Source organism: Zingiber officinale, chromosome 6A (genome assembly GCF_018446385.1).
Source record: "Zingiber officinale cultivar Zhangliang chromosome 6A, Zo_v1.1, whole genome shotgun sequence".
NCBI lineage: Eukaryota > Viridiplantae > Streptophyta > Magnoliopsida > Zingiberales > Zingiberaceae > Zingiber > Zingiber officinale.
In genome coordinates this window covers 96,970,804-96,978,014 of record NC_055997.1, presented here as the reverse complement: position 1 = coordinate 96,978,014, position 7,211 = coordinate 96,970,804, and the positions used below count along the sequence as shown (strand labels likewise).

At 41.3% G+C, this 7,211-nt stretch overlaps 1 long non-coding RNA gene across 1 annotated transcript; it reads left to right on the top strand.

The window, feature by feature from the left end:
- Positions 1-2,238: 2,238 nt before the first annotated feature.
- On the top strand, positions 2,239-2,657 carry LOC121994217. Its single transcript, XR_006115642.1, has 3 exons — positions 2,239-2,270; positions 2,357-2,504; positions 2,590-2,657. It is a non-coding gene; the product is annotated as an uncharacterized LOC121994217 (long non-coding RNA).
- Positions 2,658-7,211: the final 4,554 nt, after the last annotated feature.

The window sequence follows — 7,211 nt, the reverse complement described above, 5'->3', positions numbered from 1 at the left end:
CTTGTCATCGAGTTACAGTCACGGACTTGATTCAGGGATTCGCCGAGTTGGGCCTTGAGGAGCAGGGACGGACAGAGCAGGGTATTCTTGTTACCATGGTTGCTCAGTCGTCGATCAGGATGAGGATTCGAGAGGCCCAGGCCGGAGATCAGCATTTACAGTTCATTAGCAGCCAGATAGCTTCCGGACAGCAGACTGAGTTTACACGAGACGACGAGGGGATTGTTTATTTCCGAGGCAGATTATGTGTACCTCAGTCTCACCCGGTCATGGAGGAGTTACTTCAGGAGGCGCATCGTTCTAGATTTGCTATCCACCCAGGTGGGACCCGTATGTATCGTGATTTGAGGCGTTCCTATTGGTGGAACGGTATGAAGAAAGACATCGCGGAGTTTGTAGCCAGATGTCTTGTCTGTCAGCAGGTGAAGGCTGAGCACCAGAGACCTGCTGGATTACTTCAGAGGATCCCTATTCCTGAGTGGAAGTGGGAGCACATTACTATGGATTTCGTGGTTGGGTTGCCTAGGACTCGTCGAGGCCATGATGCGATTTGGGTAATCGTTGACCGATTAACCAAATCCGCACACTTTTTAGCGATCCGGAAGACTGATTCTCTGGATCGATTAGCAGAGTTATACTGTCGTGAGATTATTAGATTACATGGTGTTCCTTTGAGCATCATATCAGATAGAGACCCACGGTTCATGTCCCGATTCTGGCAGAGTCTGCAGCAGGCCTTGGGCGGCGTTCCATCCGCAGACAGATGGGCAGTCAGAGCGGACTATTCAGACATTGGAGGACTTGCTGAGGTCTTGTGTCATGGACTTCGGAGGCAGTTGGGAGGACCACCTGCCATTAGTGGAGTTCGCCTACAACAACAGCTATCATTCGGCTATCCAGATGGCACCGTTTGAGGCGTTGTATGGTAGGCCTTGTCGGACACCCATCCTCTGGGAAGAGGTTGGGGAGGCCCAGCTGATAGGACCTCAGAGAGCTCAGCAGGATGCAGAGTTAGTTCACACTATCAAACGGAGGATGTCAGAGGCTCAGGACCGTCAGAAGAGTTATGCTGATCAGAGACGGAGACCCCTGGAGTTCTCCATTGGTGATCATGTATTTCTTAGAGTTTCACCCACAAAAGGGGTGAAGAGATTTGGTCTCCGAGGTAAGCTAGCTCCTCGATATATTGGGCCATTCCAGATCTTGGAGAGGATTGGAGCAGTAGCTTATCGTCTGGCGCTACCACCATCTCTAGCTGGCATTCACGATGTATTCCACGTATCTATGCTGAGGAGATACGTATCCGATCTGGCACATGTTCTGTCAGATATATCTGTTCCTATTCAGCCTGATGTTACTTACGAGGAGGTTCCGGTGCGGATTCTGGACCATAGAGAGCGTCAGCTGCGGAACAAGACGGTCAGACTTGTTAAAGTCGGATGGCAGCATCGTTCTAACGAGGAGGCTACGTGGGAGCTGGAGGATACGATCCGAGCTCGATACCCCCATCTTTTTACTTGAGGTATGTGGGTTAGAGTTTCTTCAGCATTTATACTGCATGGTTATATTTCAGTGTTTGCTGTTGGTTATAGCGAAATTTGGGGACCAAATTTTTATTAGTAGGGGAGGATGTGAGATCTCGGAAAATTCAATTAATAGGGTTATTTGGAAAATATCCTTATAGAATTTTTCCGGAATTTTTAGAAATTTTCTAGGAATTTTTCGGAGCTCGTATGACGGATTTTGAGGGGATCAATTTCGGGTTCGGATTAAAGCCTGTTTGGGATACCCGCTTAAGTGAGGAAAAGTGTTAATTATAAATTTCCTTTCTTATTTCTTTTTCCCGAACCCGACTTAATCCTTTAACCGAGTTCTTCCTCCCCTCTCTGCCCCGACGCGATCCCGATCTCCCCTCTCTTCTCTGTTCTCTCTCGCGGGCGATCGGCGCCGACGGGAGCAAGGCTTCAGCTCCGGCGGTCTTCCTTCTACCGGCATCGATCCTTTAGCTCAGATCTAGCCGAAGCCTTCTCCTTCTCGCTCTAATCTCTCTGAAGACTCTCACGGGGATGAACCGACGCCGAGCGTGGACGAGTCGACGCCGACGATCGCCGGTGTAGATCTATCTGCGGAGCTTGCCAGAAATCAATCAAGGAGGCACGAATTATCTTGATTTCCTCTGCTCAACCCTTCCCCGATCTTTCTTCTCGTTTCTGCCGACCCTCTCTTCCCCGATTCGGTCGCCGGCTTGAAGATGCCCTAGGGTTTCGAAGGTAAGCTATTAACCCTAGTTGTGGATTTTAGAGTTTTGGTTTTCTTCTCTGTTTACCGATCCTAATCTTCTTGACGGTGGAATTAGGTCTCGGGTTTGGAGAGGTTGGTATCAGGGAGGTGTTGCTTGGATTAGGGAAGGAATCAGATCAGACTCGTGCTAGGTTTTCCCTGGATTGGATCTTGGATCTCCTCTGCCTTGCTATTGATTAGGGTACGGGATTGAAGAGGAGGAGGTAAGATGAGTAGATTGTTTCTTGGACTTAGTTGGTGATAGGTTTGTGTTGAGATCTAATCTCTTTTTGATCTGATTAATTCCAGGGAGGTTTGTTTTGTTTTGGTTCCAGCAGCACTTCTTTGGCTGCGGATCAAGAGCAAAGGTTGGAGATTGAGGTAATTGATCAGTGATTGATTAGCCATTTATGTGTAGGAATAAATTGGAGATGATATGTTAGTATATCGTTAGTTGATACATGTTGTAAGTAGTTGTTAAATTGTGTAGATTTATTTGTGTAGAATAAATCTAATGGAATGGTTAGGGTTAGGGTAATTAACCCTAGTCAACCGTTGGATTTATAACCTAATTGGTGATCAGGGATTAGATAACTAACCCTAATCGACCATTAGATTTAAATTGGTAAGTTGTGATTGTGGTGATTAGGGTTTTGCCCTGATTTAGCATTGAGAGTTTTATTTAGCTATTTCATTTGGATTTAGCTAAATAAAATATATATGTTGTTTGACACAGGACTCTGATTCGAGACGGGCGTCTCGACTTCGGATTTGGATTGTACCTTCTATTTGAGGCGGGTACCCTTTGACTTATCTTTTGATATTGTCTTATGATATGTATAGTTTATATATATTTACTAGTGATAGATGGTAGATTTATTTCTTCCCTGGTCTTAGCTAGTTGATACCTAATTCACATGCTTCATCTGCTAGTTGCTTTACTTCAGGATTGGATATTTTATCTCTTGCCATGTGTATATATGTTCATAGAGATGCATATCTATAGTGCTCTACTCTACTGTATTAGTTGCGTTACATGTGTGATACATGCTCTTGGATTCATGATACTTACATCATTGTTATATGTGACGTGTTTGGATTTATGCTGTTTATTTTCATTGTTATTTATGTGTTTGTCTGTTTGGCATCTACACATATGGAGGATATGTTCAGGTATGACATATTATAGCCGCATGCACCATATCGCATGATTGCATGCTCGGCGATTGACGACTCCATTATTGTTGAGCTCGTCGGCCGGCTACATTGACCTGCGCACCACGTGACCACTGCATGGGCAGTGGCACAGCACATAGGGTGTGTAGGTTGCCCGGTGGTGCTCCGCTGGAGGCTCCACTCATGGGTAGTGTGATAGGCAGCGTGGTAGCATACCGGGGTCCCTGCCCGTCATTGTGTACCGGGAGATGAGAGCATGGCGCTCCCTCTTAGAGGAGGAGGATAGGTGGCCTCCCATCCGATCACCTCCGTTCTTCTCTCCTCGCAGTACTCACAGTGCGATCCACCTCTTCACTGTCCGGATCTGGATCGATCCATATCCACCCGATCGTCGGCGTGGATGGGTCTTTTGGTGATTCGATGGTAAGATACATCGACAGATGCTTTCTTCTTTACTATCTTTATCTGTATGTTTACCGACGCACCTCCTCAGTGAGGTTGATTTATTTCAGTTATGCATTTTCTTATTATTCTTGCTATAGACTGTACTTTATGCCTATTGCTGGTTATTACAGTTTATTTCAGCTATGCATATCTGTTATACTGTTAGGAGACTGTACCGTAGGTTGTACTGTTAGAGAACTGTACTATTGATTCTATGGTTTAGGAGACTGTACCTTAGGCTATTACTGGTGGATACATATTGTTGTACATGTCTATTGGTTTACCTGCTGAGTTCTTTGAACTCACCCCGTTGTTACTGTTTTTCAGGTTGACGCCGTCAGGAGAGATTCCAGTCGCTAGGCCCCTTTGTCGCGAAGATTTCTAGATATCGTTTTCTGTATTCGCTTTTATTCGTATACTTGTGATGTGGGTTGTATTGTGGACTTTATATCGAACATTCGGGTTTGCTACTTTGTTTTCCGCTGCGAATATTTCATTACTTCGTGGATTTCATTTCTTCGTTGTAGTGGAGTAGGATGTGTACGTATATCTTCGTTGATTTCTATATCATCTTTTCGTTAAATATAACTGCGTGGATTGTTTACTATTTGTGTGTATTGTTCCGGCCGAGTGTGGCCGAGGTATAGATATATGTATACTGAGATTCATATTGTCCGCCGTACAGGGGAGATGCTGCCGAAATTTCTTCGGACAGGGACTACCTGGGGCGTGACAGTATACCATTACTTGACACTAAGTCCATTAATAAGATTATGCCCCTTCCGTTGGGGAAGATCACACGCTTTTAATTAATTTCCTATAGTCATCCAAAAATGGAAGTCTGTTCTAGTGATCCACAAACAAGCTCATCCGTTATGGAGGAAGGCACTTAGAGCCAACGCGCAAGCTTGTTTGCATCACTTACAAACCAGTAATGGAGACCATGAGATTTACTTAAAAATCTCTCTCCCACTTAGTTATTTATAAATGAGGAATTTTAACTATGCTAGTCTACTAAATATGCATACTAACAAGCACACACAACACAACATAAAAAGCAATAAATAGAAAAACTAATTTTCAACTATTATGACTTTTATCTATTGCTGTCCTCCATGTGTCACCAACCCTATCTGCTGCCATCTTTGGCCACCGCCACCGGGTCTAGTTGTCGCATCCATCTTGCTCCTGGTCCTCAAAAGGTTCCACGCCTTGCAAGACTCGATCCGCGACATAAATAGAATTTTATATTTTTCGATCCTATATTCCTCGAAGGAATGTACATGTATCTAGATCAAAAAATAAAATCCTAATAAAACTAAATACAGCTCCTGCTGTATTTTATAATACAATCATGCACACACAATAAAATGCCCTTGACATGTCCAAGGGTCCAATCACACACATAATAACTATAAGCCATAATAGTTGGATCCTGCATCCACAAAGTTAGCACATCCTACTATTAACCTGCCTAAATTATGTATGACATGTGCATAATTAAACTAATACCAAATACACAGAGGTAATACCATAGCTCTGATACCAATTGTAGGTTGCTACTCGGAAAGCCTAGAGGTTCTACTATACAAAAAATTTTGTACAAAGGTTTGAACCTTTTCCTAGCTACCATGTGTTCTTTTAAATTAAATTTTGGATCGCCTGCGGAACTTAACACGTTTGATCCAAAACTTAATCTATTTGTTCTTTTAGGTTTTGACTTGGATCTCCTGCGGAACTTAACACGTTCGACCCAAATTACCTTAAGTTATTAATTCCATTAAATATTAATTTCCATAATTGGTTCCCAGTACTGACGTGGCGAGGCACATGACCTTCTTGGATATGGGAGCAACCACCACCGACTAGACAAAACCTTTTATAGAAATCTAATATTTAATTTCCTAAAATAACTTTAGGTTAACCGAAAAGAACAATCAAATCACAAGGAAAAGAAAAACAAAAGAACACTATATCGAAAAAATTTGAAACACTAGAATCGTATACCTCTTGTATTTAGTATTATTTCCAAAATAACTAGTATGATGCGGAAAGAAAATACTAGTTATACCTTTTAGAAAAACCTCTTGATCTTCTACGTATTGCTCTTCTAACCTCGGACGTTGTGTGGGCAACGATCTTCGAGATGAGAAACCACCAAAGCACCTTCTCCTTTCTTCAAAGCACAAAAGCTTCCAAAAGATGAAGATCTTTTCCAACCAAGCTCTAAGGGATGTAGGCTTTCTCTCCTTCTTCCTCAAGCTAGATCCGACCACCAATTAAAACTCCATGAGCATGAAGAGGTTCGGCCACAAAGAGAAGAAGAAGAGAAGAAGGAAGGGCCGGCCACACCACCAAGGAAAAGAGGAAGAAAAATAGAATAGAGTCGTTAGCATTGAAGCCTCCTCTACTCCCTCTTTTATAATCCTTGGTCTTGGCAAATAAGGAAAATTTAATAAAAACTTCCTTAATTCTTTTTCCATTGAAAAGGAAAATTTATTTAATTAAAAATAATTTTCTTTCTCAATTTTATTTGGCCGGCCATATAAAAGCTACAAACAAGGAGAGTTTTAATTAATTAAAACTTCCTAATTTATCTCTAGAAATTTATAAAAAAATTCTCCAATAATTTTTATCCCTTCATGATTGGTTTATAAAAAGGAAATTTAATAAATTAAAATGTTTCTTTTAAACATGTGGATAAAATGAAAGTTATCTCTAAAAATTAAAATCTCTTTTAATCTACAAATAAGGAAAGATATCAAATCTTTTCTTAATCTTTTGTAGAAACTTATAAAAGAGAATATTTAAATTTAAACTCTCTTTTAAATCATGAACTTGGTTAAAAAGGAAAGTTTTCTTAAAATTTAAAATCCACCTTTAATCAACAAATAAGGAAAGATTTCAAATTTTAAACTCTCTTTTAAACATGTAGATGATTTACAAATAAGGAAAGTTTTTACCAAAAATTAAAACCATCCTTTTAATCTACAAATAAGGAAAGAGATTAATCTCTTCTTTTAATCTTTTGTAGAAAGCTATAAAAGGAAATTTTTAATTTTTAAACTCTCTTTTTAAAACCTTGATATCCACATAAGAAATAATTTTAATAAAAATCCCTTTTAATATTCTAGTGGCCGACCACCTAAGCTTGGGACCCAAGCTTTGGCCGGCCACCTACATGGTTCATCTACTTGGTCTTGGCCGGCCCTAGCTTGGGTTCCAAGCTAGCTTGGCCGACTCCATTAGATGGGTAAGAAGGTGGGTATGCGGTGGATATAAATCTCTATTTACTAGAGGCTACGATAGGG